Here is a 13,471-nt window from a genome sequence, read left to right on the forward strand (position 1 = left end):
AAAAACATATATATATATATATATATATATATATATATACACACACACATATATATATACATACATATATATGTATGTATATATATATATATTTAAAATATATATATATTTAAAATATATATATTTTAAATTGTACAAGAGACAATTTATAATGATAACAGTTCAATCCATCAAGAAGTTATGACAATTATAAGCATATATGTACCTAAGAATAGAACCCCAAAATACATGAAGCAAAAACTGAAAGAATTGAAGAGAGAAATAAACTCAACCATAACAGCTGGAAACTTCAATACCCTACCTAAAAATTAGAGCAGAAATTAGTGAAATGGTGAATAGAAAAACAATAAGGAAAATCAACCAAACCAAAAATTGATTCATTGAAAATCAACATAACTGACAATCCTTTAACAAGATTAACCAAGAGAAAAAGAGAGAAGACTCAATCTATACCTATAATCAGGTATAAAAGGAGATAGTATCAACCTTACAGAAATAAAAAGTAAAAAGGAATCCTATGAACAACTGAATACCAACAAATTAAAATGCCTGGATAAAATAGACCAATTCCTAGAAAGACAGGAACTACCAAAACTAACTCAAGAGAAGTAGAAAATATGAGTAGACCGTTAACAGCAATATGAATAGAACTATGAGAGATTGAATTAGTAACAAAAAAACTTCCCACAAAGAAAGGTACAGTAATACATGGTCTCATTGGTGAATTCTACCAAATGTTTAAAGAATTAACACCAATCCCTCACAAACTCTTCCAAAAAGTAGAAGAGGACCAAACACTTCCTATATTATTCTGATACCAAAACCAGACAAAGACATCATAAGAAAACTACAGACCAATAATATTTCTTGTAAATATAGATGTAAAAGTCCTCAACAAAATGCTTACAAACCAAATCCACAGAAATGTATTAAAAAAAGATTAAAAGGCACTGGAGTTGAGAGTTATAGATCTAACAGAAGACCTTAGCACAAGCATTTACCCATTCAGTTATCTCCCTTGTTCAAGAAAATTCTAAATAAAGTATCACTGAGAGAAATGATGACACTTGACTTTCATGATGTCATTTTCCCCCCTATTTAGAAAATACAGGTTTAAGAGATTATTATTATTAGAATTGCTCTAATCCCTTCATTTACCACCTGGCCTATTCCATATTCAGTAGGAAAGGTAGGGTTTTTGTTTGTTTAATTTACAAAGTTAGTAGTTTCTCTATTTCTTTTTTTTTCTTTTTTTTTTTTTTTTTTTTTTTTTTTATTTTTTTTTTTTTTTTGGGACAGAGAGAGACAGAGCATGAACGGGGGGGGGGCAGAGAGAGAGGGAGACACAGAATCGGAAGCAGGCTCCAGGCTCTGAGCCATCAGCCCAGAGCCCGACGCGGGGCTTGAACTCACGAACCGCGAGATCGTGACCTGAGCCGAAGTCGGACGCTCAACCGACTGAGCCACCCAGGCGCCCCTAGTTTCTCTATTTAAAAAGTGATGGCAGACAGGAACTTTATTATGATAAGACCTGATTAAAATATGTATTCTCGAGGAAAACAGCCCCAGGAAGAAATAATCAGCAAATCCAGAGGAGACATTCTACAAAAAAAAAAAAAAAAAAAAAAAAAAAAAAAAAAGGGCCATCTCTTCAACATGTAAAAACAAGGCAAGGAGGGGTGGTGATACTCTTAGTCTAAAAAGGGGTCCAGGAGACAGAACAACCCACACATTTGACCAGCACAAAAAGACAAAAAGATAAAAAGATGTGACTATTGATGGGAAGTAATAGGAAATAAACAGCACCAGCTAGGAGTATTGTCAAAACACTGCCCCTGGATCTTACCCAGTTTAAAGCAACTATAGTGGATGAAGGACATGCCCAAGGATTCCAGATCCAGATTGTGGAAAATTCTCCAGAAAAAGTGATCTCATTTCTCCAGCAAATAACTGACAGAAAAATGAAAGAGGAAGGAAGAACTGTCATAGATTAAAAGGGATTTAAGAGACAGATAACCAAACACAATTTGGTGGGGACCATTATTTGAATCCTAATTCAAACAAACCCACTATGGAGAGAGCCAAAGCATAAGAGACTTTTAAAAACTGAGAACAAACTGAGGATTGATGGGGGGTGGGAGGGAGGGGAGAGTGGGTGATGGGTATTGAAGAGGGGATCTTTTGGGATGAGCACTGGGGGTTGTATGGAAACCAATTTGACAATAAATTTCATATATTAAAAAAAAAAAACCCACTATAAAGAGACATTTTTTAAGGGGTACCTGGCTGGCTCAGTCAGTTGATCTTGGGGTTGTAAATTCAAACCCCATATTGGGTGTAAACATTACTTAAATATAAAATCTTAAAAAAAAAAAAAGACATAAACCAGAGGAAAAGTCAAAAGGGAAAATCTGAAGGTAGACACCACATACTGGACCACAATTTGGAGATCATTTTATTTCATGGGACATTAAGTAGTGGAAGTAAGTCCCCAAAAGAGCTAAATTGTGAGATATCTTTCAACTTCCATGGTCCTTTGATGACCTAACTTCCTCTCTGACAGCAAGCTCTAACTCTCCCGTCTCTGTCTCCAAAAGCTGGAGGAAAGCAAGTAATAAATTAATTCACTCAAATTTCAATTTAATGAATTACTTGTTCCACGAGGATTTCAGAGCAAATCTGAAGGAGGGCCAGTGGTAGGATTAAAGGTACTGATGAGATAGCCTATCAATGTATGGAGATATCTTGAATGGATTTCCCTCAAATTATACCACATTAGCAATTACCTATGTCAGGCTGTACACAAACTTATTCCTTAGTAGAAGCTATTTTTACATTTAACATTTGGCAAATTCTTCCACTGACATAATTAAAAAACTGCAGCCTCCACCAGGTGGGTTTTTTTTTTTTTTTTTTCCATTATACTCTACCTGGGCTTTAGTGTATCAATCCCTAAGGACATCTAAGTAGATGAGCTTTTTTTGGGATCTATGAATATTGTTGGCAAGAATGATCCACCCACATATGCCAAAAAGAATAACCAGTTTGGAGAATTGGGCACAGCCCCATAATACTGGAGACTCCCTAGACTATTTCAGTGTTAGGCTTGAAAAATCATTGTCTCTGGGACAAGAGCCACAGCTAAGACTAAAAGGAAAAAAGCTTTCAAGGCTCGACCCTGTGAAGAGGATACGACATCCGTCTGCGTCTTTGCAACCAGACCTGTCCTTGAACGGCATCAGAAACAGCAATGACACCAGTGTGAGCTTTGAAGGACAACAATCTTGAATACAGAGGGGTGGTATGAGGAATGAAAAAGGTGTTTTATTTATAACTTCATCCTCTCCTTCCTGACAGCCAATGCCCAGGAGCCAGGTAATCTGCAAACTGAGGTGACCATGTTGTCTCTATTGCAAAACCTAAAAACTTCTAAAGCAATTTGGAATTTGGATGTAAGTGATGAATCACTGAATTCTCCTGAAACCAATATAGCACTGTATGTTAACTACAATTTAAAAAAATTAAAGGAAGAAAGAAAGAAAGAAAGAAGGAAAGAAAGAAAGAAGGAAAAGGAAGGAATTTGGAAAGCAGGAATTTGTAGAAAGTCAGTTGTTACTGTGTGCATAATGGTTCAAGAATGCTGGCTGTAAGGTCAAAAGACCTGAATTTACATTCCAGCTCCAATGTTTTCTGAATATGACCTTGTGCAAATATTTCCCCTTTGGGGCACCTGGGTGGCTCAGTCGGTTAAGTGTCCGACTTCGGCTCAGGTCATGATCTCGTGGTCTGTGAGTTCAAGCCCCGCATCGGGCTCTGTGCTGACAGCTCAGAGCCTGGAGCCTGTTTCAGATTCTGTGTCTCCCTCCTTCTCTGACCCTCCCCTGTTCATGCTGTCTCTCTGTTTCAAAAATAAATAAACGTTAAAAAAAAATTAAAAAAAAAAAATATATATATATACTTCCCCTTTGTCTGCCTCCATTTTATCATCCAGGGGGGAAAAAAAGACAATATCATCTTCCTCATAGAGTTAATAAGATTAAATAAGATTTAAAGTGTTTGACACAAGGCTAACACATTAGTGCATAGCCAATAGATATCTATTACAGTTAATGACCTTTGATTCTTCCTAAGAACCTCAGTAATGCAATACTGGCTAGATTCATGGCCTACTCAGCATGGTATTTGTCTCTGATGATGGCAGCAAGGGGCATTTGGGGAGAGAAGAGAATGCTCTTTTGTGTTACCTCAAATGAATAAGGCTTTATGTGAAAATATCTCTAACTTCTTTGACCACCTCTAAGAATAATACATCACTCATGAATGTATCTACATCATTTGGGGCCATATTTATATGTGCAACTGATTACTGATTTCTCTTACTTTTATTAAAATGCTCCTTTTAAAATCCTAAGGGAGATCCCTTATTTTTTGTTTTTCAATTGAAGTAAAGTTGATAGTACTTCTTTCTTGTTTCTGAAAATTTTGTGAACAATTCTATATTTATCTTATCCCTTAGTCTTGTTTTCATAGTCTCGATTCAGATTTCTTCTTTCAGCTTTAATTTCAGAGAATAAACGCACCCTAAGCTTTTGGCAGTTGAGCATCTAGTTTCTAATTTATCCAGTTCAATTCATCATGGATACTTCTGAGTTCCTACTGCAAAGTGCAAAACTCAAAGATGCAAAATGTAAGATGGAGTTTCTCTTTTCAAAAAGCTTAGAGTCTTCTGGATATTCAATGAAAACTTATTATTATTTTTTTAATGACCTGCTATGACCGAGACAGGTATAGCTTAGAGAATCAAAGCTTAGCGAATCAAAGCATGGATGCCGCAGGCTGTCTCCTAGAGTGCAAATTCTGGTTCTGCCACTTAGAGGATGACCTTGGGCAAGTTGCCTAAGTTCTCTGTACTTCAGGTTCTTTATCGGTAAAGCTAGATACAATATTATCTGGGGTTGTTGTAAAGATAAAGAAGTTCCAGGGTAAGTACTTAGAACAGAGGCTGAGTGGCATATAGTAAGCACTCAATAAAATGTCAGCAATTTGAGGTAGACATTAGAGCTGTTCAAATACTCCTTTTCTCTCTTTCAGACACGTGGAATGCATATATGGTAGGATCACGTTTTCCTGCCCCCTTTTAAGATAGGCATGGGCTATGTGCCTGACTCTAGCTAATAAAATGTGAGAAATTACATGTGTCACTTCTGGGTAGAAGCTTAAAAATAAGTACATAATTTTCCAAGTTAATTTCCCTCTGCCTGGTGATTAAGCAAGCATATGGCTGAGATGGAGTCCCTGATACTAAGATGGGTGACTAAGTGTCACATATCTTGTGACTGAAACGAAGCTAATCCACAGTGGACAAGTAACTTGGATGAGATGGACTTTATGTTGTGTTAAAGCACTAAGACCTTGGGGTTGTTTGTTAGTGCAGTTAACCTAGGCTATCCCGACCAAGACACTATCATTCTAGGCACTGGGGGGTACATCAGTGAATCAAACTGACAAAATGCACACCCTCATGAAGTTTCTCAGGACTTGAAAGCAGGGGTGCCTGCCTGGCTCATTCAGTAGAACATGCAGATCTTGGTCTCAGGGTCATGAGTTCAAGCCCCACGTTTGGCATAGACCTCATATTAAAACAAACAAACCAAGAACAAGACTCGAATGCAAAATCCAAACTATTTTGTGCAAACTATTAAGAAACCAAAGGTGGCCCTCAGTTGGTTAAGTGTCCAACTCTTGATTTTGGTTCAGGTCATGATCTCACAGTTCATAAATTCGAGCCCCATGTTGGGCTCTGCTGCTTGGGATTCTCTCTTCCTCTCTCTCTCTGCCCCTCCCCTGCTCGTGCTCTCTCTCTTTCTCTCAAAATAAATAAACTTAAAAAAAAAAAAAAGGATGGATTAGAGTTTACCACCTCTTTCTTCCTTCCACAGTGAGACTTTTGAAAGGCTGCAAATGAATCAAAAAAAAAAAAAAAAAAACTAGAGAAGAAAAGAAGCATCCATAATATAGTCTCATCTTCCATAACTCTTACTACCAAAGTGCACGACTCAGGTAAACAACACAGAGATCATCTCATACAAGCACAAAGGAAGCATGAAAAAAGCTGAACCTGAGCATCAGGAGACCCTCTGAGACTTTGCCCTGGTTGTTCCGCTAACTGCTTATGTGTGATGAGTTGTCAAGTCTCCAGGGTCCCTCAACACTTGGAATAAGGAAATAGGATCTTTCCCTCTGAGAGGTAAACTGTATGATGTATCTGAGCATCCATTTACTCTTCCAGTTCTTCCCATTGACAGATAGTTTTTAACCATCTTCTATGTGTCAGGCAACATAATGCACAGTGACCCAGGGATGAACAAGACAGACAAGGTCTCATGGAGCTTGCATTTACTATGGGGGATGGACAATAATAAGTCATCAAACAGATTAATCTTATAATGCCAGTAATGTTAAGTGCTTTGAAACAAACAGATGTGGTAAGTGTGATGGGGAGTGGTACTCTAGATTGAGGGGTCATCAGAGGCATCCCTGTGGAGGTGAAACTGAATTTGGAAACATGACTGGCAAGAAGGAACTAACTCTCCGAAGATCTGGAGGAAGTGTTCCAGATAGGATGGCACGTGCAAAGTCCCTGAGGAAAGAAGGAAGAGCAAAAAGAGCTCAGGGAAGAGTTGGAGATGAGTCAGAGATAGAGGGGTCATATCATGGAGGCTTTTATAGGCAATACAAAGAAGAAGAGTGATATAACTTAATTCACACTTCATGTTTAAAAAGATCATCCCAACTGCTAGATGAAGAGGAATGAGTTTGGAGGTAATTTCAATAGTTGAGGTAAGGGACTGCACAAGTGGCATAAGTAAAAAAGGTAAGAAAGGTCCTGGCCAGATATATTTTGGAAGAGAAGTGACAAGGATCAGAACATACTATCCCAAAATATGGCACCTTGGTATACTGAATATTTTGAGCTGAAGGAATTTGAGAAAACAGGAAACTCTCTCTGATCTTTTTCCACCCTGCTCCCTTGAAGCAGGTCATAAGACCCTCATGGGAGAGGTGCCCTCCCTATACCCAGAGAAGGACACTGAGAGAAAGAAATCCAAACAAACAGACCTTGCTAGTTTTCCCTAGGTTATTATCCTTAGTCATACCCCCTTTTTTGTGCTATCCCATTTTTTTTCTTTATCCTAATATTAAACACACACAGATTGACCTGTCTCTTCAGGTCTTTGTTACCTTTATAGAGGCTCCCATATCATGTAAAATTTATATGAAATAAATGTGTAGGCATTTCTCCTGTTAATCTGTCTTTGTCAGTTTAATTTTCAGACTCAGCCAGGGACCCTGAGAGGGTCAAGGGAAACTTTTTCCTCCTCTACACAAATCAAGAGGGTATAGTGATTGTTGGATGTAGGGAGTGAAAGAATTAAGGCTGGTAGATGATGTTATTTCCTAAAATAAGGAAAGCCAAGGAAGGAACAAATTTAGGGGTAGAGATCAGGAATTCTGTTTTTGAATACGTTAAACTCGACATACCTACTGGACAGATTTTCAAGAAGAATAAACAAGACAGTATATTTAAACACCAAATACAGGGGCGCCTGGGTGGCCCAGTCAGTTAAGCATCCAACTTTGGCTCAGGTCATGATTTCACGATTCGTGAGTTTGAGCCCCACGTTAGGTTCTGAGCCTAACAGCTCAGAGCCTGGAGCCTGCTTCAGATTCTGTGTCTCCCTCTCTCTCTGCCCCTCCCCCACTCACACTCTATCTCTCTCTCTAAATAATAAACAAAATTTTAAACACTTAATATATAATCAATGCTCAAAGAGTTATTTTCTTTCCAAACTTATTAAATCTTCTAAAGTCAAGTGCCCTAATATGAAAAGAGAAGATAATATCTATCTTACAGACTCATAGTGAACCTAACAGACTTAATATATGTGAATAAAGATTATCAATAATAACACGTATGTGGCTGTTACCTGTGCCAAGTACTGTTTTAAGTGAGTTACATTTATTTAATTTAATCCTCTCAAAAACAATCTAAGGTATCACCTCACGCCCGTCAGAGTGGCCAAAATGAACAAATCAGGAGACTATAGATGCTGGAGAGGATGTGGAGAAACGGGAACCCTCTTGCACTGTTGGTGGGAATGCAAATTGGTGCAGCCGCTCTGGAAAACAGTGTGGAGGTTCCTCAAAAAATTAAAAATAGACCTACCCTATGACCCAGCAATAGCTCTGCTAGGAATTTACCCAAGGGATACAGGAGTGCTGGTGCATAGGGCCACTTGTACCCCAATGTTTATAGCAGCACTCTCAACAATAGCTAAATTGTGGAAAGAGCCTAAATGTCCATCAACTGACGAATGGATAAAGAAATTGTGGTTTATATACACAATGGAGTACTATGGCAATGAGAAAGAATGAAATATGGCCCTTTGTAGCAACATGGATGGAACTGGAGAGTGTGATGCTAAGTGAAATAAGCCATACAGAGAAAGACAGATACCATATGTTTTCACTCTTATGTGGATTCTGAGAAACTTAACAGGAACTCATGGGGGAGGGAAAGGGAAAAAAAAAAAAAAAAAAAAGAGGTTAGAGTGGGAGAGAGAGCCAAAGCATAAGAGACTGTTAAAAACTGAGAACAAACTGAGGGTTGATGGGGGCTGGGAGGGAGGGGAGGGTGGGTGATGGGTATTGAGGAGGGCACCTTTTGGGATGAGCACTGGGTGTTGTATGGAAACCAATTTGACAATAAATTTCATATATTAAAAAAAAAACAATCTAAGGAAGGCACAGAATAGATGTTAAATAACTGGACCATATCTATACAGGTAGACAGCAAAACCTGAATAAAAATAAAAATGTATTATTAGGGGCATCTGGGTGGCTCACTCGGTTAAGCATCCAACTTTTTTTTTTTAATGTTTATTTATTTTTGAGAGAGAGAGAGAGAGAAAGGCAGACAGAGAGAGGGAAACATAGAATGTGAAACAGGCTCCAGGCTCTGAGCTATCAGCACAGGGTCTGATGCGGGGCTCGAACTCATGAACTGCAAGATCATGACCTGAAGTCAGATGCTTAACCAACTGAGCCACCTAGACGCCCAAGCATCCAACTCTTGATTTTGGCTCAGGACATATCTCACGGTTCTTGGGATTGAGCCCCGCATCAGCCTCTGTGCAGACAACACCAAAGCCTGCTTGGGATTCTCTCTCTGTCTCTCTCTCTGTCTCTCTCTCTCTCTCTCTCTCTCTCAATAAATAAACATTTAAAAATGTATATATTATGAAATGCCCAATGTATATTGCAGATCATCAAATCAGAAACAGAAGAAACAGATTATGTTGAATATTTAACAAATATGTATTGACCATCTGGTCTATCTAGGAGCCAGAAAGAAATACAGCAATGAAGAAAACAGACCAAAAGGCCTGCCCTCATCAGCTCAGAGGAGGAAAAACAGCTCAGAGAAAGAATGACTGGGGCTTAGCCTAGAAGATGTGTTGGCTCTGAACATACTAGTGGGGAAAGCAGGGATTAGTTGGCAAACTACTGCGGCCCCTGCAGCACAGCCCGTGACCTGTTTCTTTTCAAGCTAAGAATGTTACATTTTTTTAAAGTAAACTCTATGCCCAACGTGAGGCTCAAACTCACTACCACAAGATCAAGAGTCGCATGCTCTACTCACTGGAACCAGCCAGGCGCCCCTGTTTTTACATGTTTTAAAAGGAGAGAGAGAAGGAGGAGAGGAAGAGAATTATAAATATGATGATCTGAACAACCTTGAAGGAGGAGAAAATGTTCAAGACAAGCAAACAGGCCAGGCTGTAAAAGGTGCGTTTGTGGCCGGTTGAGGAAGCCACACGGAGCCTGGGACGACTGGAGAGCCAATATTCGCTGGGAAGGGTGGTGAAAAGACAAAGACAGGCAAGAGACTACAGGCAAGGCTGCTGGAGTTGACGGATTTTTTTTTCTCTGTAGGTGATGGGATGGCCTTGAAGGAGAGTGAATTCATAGGAAATTCACTTCTGGAAAGTTGCTTCTCACACTTGAAAAATATGTGCTTAATCTTGGAAGAGCTTGAAGAAGTGTTTTGATGCCCACAACAAGAGCAGAACTCTAGAGTATTCTTCCAAAAGCAACTTTTTAAACAGTGGGGGAGTGGCAGAGAGCGAGGGAGACAGAATCTGAAGCAGGCTCCGGACTCTTAGCTGTCAGCACAGGGCCCGACGCGGGGCTCGAACTCACGAACCTTGAGATCATGACCTGGGCCGAAGTCAGATGCTTAACTGACTGAGCTACCCAGGCGCCCCCCAAAAGGAACTTTTAAAGAAAACGTCAGCCTTTTTATAAAAGCTCCACCCAAGCAACCTTAGAAACTCTCTTTTAGGACATGGACCATATCAAACACTTGAGATCTCCGGGTGGATTTTAAGCACATCTTTGCTGGAAGGGAAATCTCATTTGTATCCAATCCAAGTTCTGGTGTAACTTTTTGCTGCTGTTACCTTCAAAATTTTTTAATGTCTATTTATTTATTTCTGAGAGAGAGAGAGAGAAAGAGAGGCCATGGGGGGAGGAGCAGAGAGAGACAGAGAATCCCAAGCAGGCTCCATGCTATCAGCTTAGAGCCTGATGCAGGGCTCAAACTCACGGACCGTGAGATCATGATCTGAGCTGAAATCAAGCACAACTGAATGAGCTACTCATGTGCCCCTCCATTTTTTTTCTTTAGGAGAGAAAATGGAATTTTATTTGCAATTTTTTTTTCTGAGGTGTAACTGTAACATGAGACATAAACTAAATAAGGAATCTGACTGAACATGGGAAGAAGGCTGGGGCCCAGAGGCATAAAGGACTGGTTTGCTTGGGAGTTTACTGCTGTGACAGCTAGAACAAAGGCAGAATGGAAACCTGAGCCAATTGAAAGTTAAATAACAAGAAGACAAACTTTTACAGTAAAATGAGAAAACCTTTGAGAATGGAAAAGCATGTCTAAATAGTTGGCCCTAGAGGACAGCACCCTAGTAAAAAAAAAAAAAAAAAAAAGATTAAACAGTTTATCTTTCAAGGTAGGAGAAACCAGTTCTAAGAAACAAAGGTGCCTGGCACCGAAATCATGTGATTTAAGAAACTACTGACTTAGCACGGATAGGAGATGACTATATGAGATATAACACAGAAATCAGGAAAATTCTCTATATTATGGTATTAAGTTCGGACTTAATGTTCATAGAGGGACAATTAGTCAGCTACATCTGTGGCCAGTAATTGGTGCTAGAGAAAGCAACTCTGTGACTGACACCCATTTTCATACACCCTGTGAAGCTGTGCAAGCCACTGAACTATAATAACCCTAGAATTATCTTATAAAACCTCAGAAAAAGGGATCGTTAAGGCATTTGTACTTGGCATGATTATATTTCTCACTGAAACAATACTTTTAAAAAATGATTACCTGTTTTTAAAAAATATTAAGAGGAAAACAATTCTGTATTCATTTGCTGTTGTAACATATTACCATAAACTCTGTGGCATTAAACACCACAGATTTATTCTCTCATAGTTCTAGGGGTCAGAGGTCCAAAATGGGTCTCACTGGGCTAAACTCAAGGTGTTGGGAGGACGGCATTCCTTCTGGAGGCTCTAGGAGAAAACCTGTTTCCAGGCCCTTTCCAGCTTCTAGAGGCTGTCCACATTCCTCGTCTCCTGGCTCCTTCCTCCTTCAGAACCACTAGTCTCTTTGCTGCAGTGCTCTGCCTGCCTCTTTCTGCCCCCCTTTTCCACTTTGAAGGATTTGTGATTACATTGGGCCCACTCAGATAATCCAAAATAACCTCCCTATTTTATTTATTTGTTTGTGTAGGCTTTTTTTTGCTTTTTATTGGACAGGTTTGGGGTTTTTTTAATATCCTTATTTATTTGTTTATTTATAGAGAGAAAGAACAAGTTGGGGAGGGGCAGAGAGAGGGGGCGCCAGAGGATCCGAAGCGGGCCCTGCACTGACAGCAGAGAGCCTGATGCGGGGCTTGAACTCCCAAGCCATGAGATCATGACCGGAGCTGAAGCCAGATGCTCAACTGAGCCACCCAGATGCCCCAGTCTCCCTATTTGAAAGTCATCTGATAGCAAGCAACCTTAATTGCATCTGCAACTTTTAACTCCTCTTTGCCATGTAATGTAACATATTCACAGGTTCCAGCAATGTTCTGCCTACCACAACTTTAACCGCAGTTAAACTATATCATGAAAGATGGACCTTCAATCTGTCAGCAGTGCTAAAATCATAGATCTGTTCAGCACCTTTATAGACATTACACATTCTTCTATAAGCCTGAAAGGTAAATTATGTACATAAAGCATGACCAAATAAATTGGTATGCCTTTTTGTAGGATTCTTGGCTTGGAGGCCTAGGGAACTTTATTGCACTTTTCAGATTCTAACAGCTCAAAAAGAAAGATTTATAGCAACTACTGAAATATATATACTGTATTTCTTGTTGGGGAGAGTCACAGTATCCTAAAATCATTACATTTTGTCAAAACAATAAATGTTTACACTGCAGACAGTATTCAAAGCTGAGCATTTAATGTTTTAAAGACATTTGGTAAAGGAAATTAATTTTTTAAATTTTAGTTCAAGAGAATGAAAATAGTGGTAGTAAGGAAGAAGGCAGTTTTGCTTCAAACTTTTACTCAAAAAAAAAAAAAAAAAGCAAATAAATTTGCACAGTGATATTAGCCCACAGGGCTATTTTAAAAAGAAAAAAAAGAAAGCTTTTTTTTTTTTTTTTTTCTCAGTTAATTGTATCCTTTTTTTTACAGATGTGTTCCAAACAAACTAGGATTGTCTTTGCAAAACAGCCCCATTAAGAGTTCACCAACTTCTCCCTTGGGTGATGCAGAGACTCAGACAAGGGGGGGTGGGGATGGGGGGGGGAAACTAGGCTAGACACTTGTCCCCAGTGGAAAAAAGAACACACCTGGAGAGCAGCTGAGCTAAAGGGAGCCAAGGGGGGAAAAACAGTAATTGGAGAGGAGACTGCTTACAATCTTTTGTTGATTTATAAGGTATATCTATTCCTGGAGGGAAGGGATACAGTAGCAGAACACTAAAACTGGGACAAGGGGTGGCTGTGCCAGATTGTATCTTCTGCGAGAAGTTTTCCCAGCATGGCCTGGGCCCAGCTTGGATCAAGTGACCTGTGTGAGATTGCCGGGCATCCTGTGCACATCTCTTTCATTCATTCATTCATTCATTCATCCATTCACTTACTCATACTGAGCACCTAACACGCTCTAAGCACTGCTGATTTAAAAAAAAATAAACAAGGCATAAAGTACTTAGCACACTGCATTTATTTGCATTGGTTTTGGCTTTTTATCTCTCCCACAACAGTTTCTAGGAAGGGGCCCTATTTCCTTTGTGCATCCTCAGTGTCTAGAACAAGTGCCT

The 13,471-nt window shown here is 39.3% G+C and overlaps 1 protein-coding gene and 1 long non-coding RNA gene across 7 annotated transcripts in view; one reads left to right on the top strand and one right to left on the bottom strand.

Moving 5' to 3' along the window:
* The window catches only part of LOC125919293 (uncharacterized), a 119,536-nt gene that overhangs the window by 101,233 nt on the left and 4,832 nt on the right, over positions 1-13,471 (top strand). For 2 of the 4 annotated variants that reach the window (XR_007456705.1, XR_007456708.1), the window contains one exon: positions 5,940-8,419. The exons of 1 other annotated variant lie outside the window; for it this stretch is intronic. This is a non-coding gene — a long non-coding RNA (uncharacterized LOC125919293). Of the gene's footprint in view, positions 1-5,939; positions 8,420-11,951; positions 13,467-13,471 lie in introns of those variants that run through there. One more of the 4 variants, XR_007456709.1, reaches the window with a different exon arrangement.
* Positions 1-13,471, bottom strand: part of CB4H12orf56 (chromosome B4 C12orf56 homolog) — an 83,124-nt gene that overhangs the window by 68,832 nt on the left and 821 nt on the right. The gene's annotated exons all lie outside the window — the stretch shown is intronic.

This window comes from Panthera uncia, chromosome B4 (assembly GCF_023721935.1).
Source record: "Panthera uncia isolate 11264 chromosome B4, Puncia_PCG_1.0, whole genome shotgun sequence".
Classification (NCBI taxonomy): Eukaryota; Metazoa; Chordata; class Mammalia; order Carnivora; family Felidae; genus Panthera; species Panthera uncia.